The sequence below is a fragment of the Stegostoma tigrinum genome, chromosome 11 (assembly GCF_030684315.1).
Source record: "Stegostoma tigrinum isolate sSteTig4 chromosome 11, sSteTig4.hap1, whole genome shotgun sequence".
In the NCBI taxonomy this organism is placed as follows: Eukaryota; Metazoa; Chordata; class Chondrichthyes; order Orectolobiformes; family Stegostomatidae; genus Stegostoma; species Stegostoma tigrinum.
Window position 1 is genome coordinate 78,847,108 of NC_081364.1, and position 962 is coordinate 78,848,069.

General features: G+C 45.6%; 1 non-coding gene across 1 annotated transcript; it reads right to left on the reverse strand.

Annotated features, from left to right (window-relative positions):
* Positions 1 to 304: 304 nt before the first annotated feature.
* trnal-cag (transfer RNA leucine (anticodon CAG)) lies at positions 305 to 386 on the reverse strand. Its single transcript has one exon. It is a non-coding gene; the product is annotated as a tRNA-Leu (tRNA).
* Between the last annotated feature and the right edge of the window lie 576 nt (positions 387 to 962).

The following is a 962-nucleotide window of genomic DNA, read 5'->3' on the forward strand; positions in this document are numbered from 1 at the left end:
CATTTCCAACGGATCCAAATGTGTGTGTGAATCGGGAGGGCTTAGAGGGATATTGGCCAAATGCTGGCAAATGGGGCTGCGTTAATTTAGGATATCTGGTCAATATCGGCGAGGTAGACGAAGGTTGTCCACTCTCTCCATTTCCATAATGAAACTGATAACCTCTAACACGATGGAAATGAAGAGCGGATGCTCTGTGCTCACCTGCATTGTTCATTGATTAGAAACAAAACCTTGCCTTCTGTTACTTTCAACTGAAACACAAGTCTTCCCTACCCAGCTTCAGCAGAACAGCCAACCATAATGGCAGCGGTGGGATTCGAACCCACGCCTCCGAGGAGACTGGAACCTGACTCCAGCGCCTTAGACCGCTCGGCCACACTACCACCCATACAGGAGGGACAAATATGATTCTTTCTGATGTTGTTACTGCAAAACAACAAAAGCAGAGGCACAGCGAAAGACTTCAAGGATCCCTGTCTTGTTCATCCATTTTCTTAGCTGCCGGGCAGTGCCTAACTAAAACATTCTTTTCCCACAAGATGCTGACAACAGCTCGATCAAATCAAAAATCAACAGAAAGCTGAGAGCATCTTGTGACACTCAATTAGGCAACAAATGTAATGTGCCTGGGAGAAAGTGTATACAGTTATGCTTGGATAAAGAAAACATGAACCGCACGGCATTTCTGGAATTTAGACTTTCACGATGGTGAATGATTTCACCCTTTGTTCGAAACTGAACAACTCTGGCGTTAACACATAATGTGAAAACCACCGGGCTACTGGGGAAATGCACCAAGCTGAGCAGATCGTGCACCAGTTCACACCGTGCAGCATACTGAGACTTACACACCAGTTTTGCAGTGTAAGTGGCTGAAAGATAACCCTGTCTGAAAAACTGAGCCAGCATTAGAATTCAAGAACGACAAATCACATTGGGAGGCTTTTCGAACCTCGGTG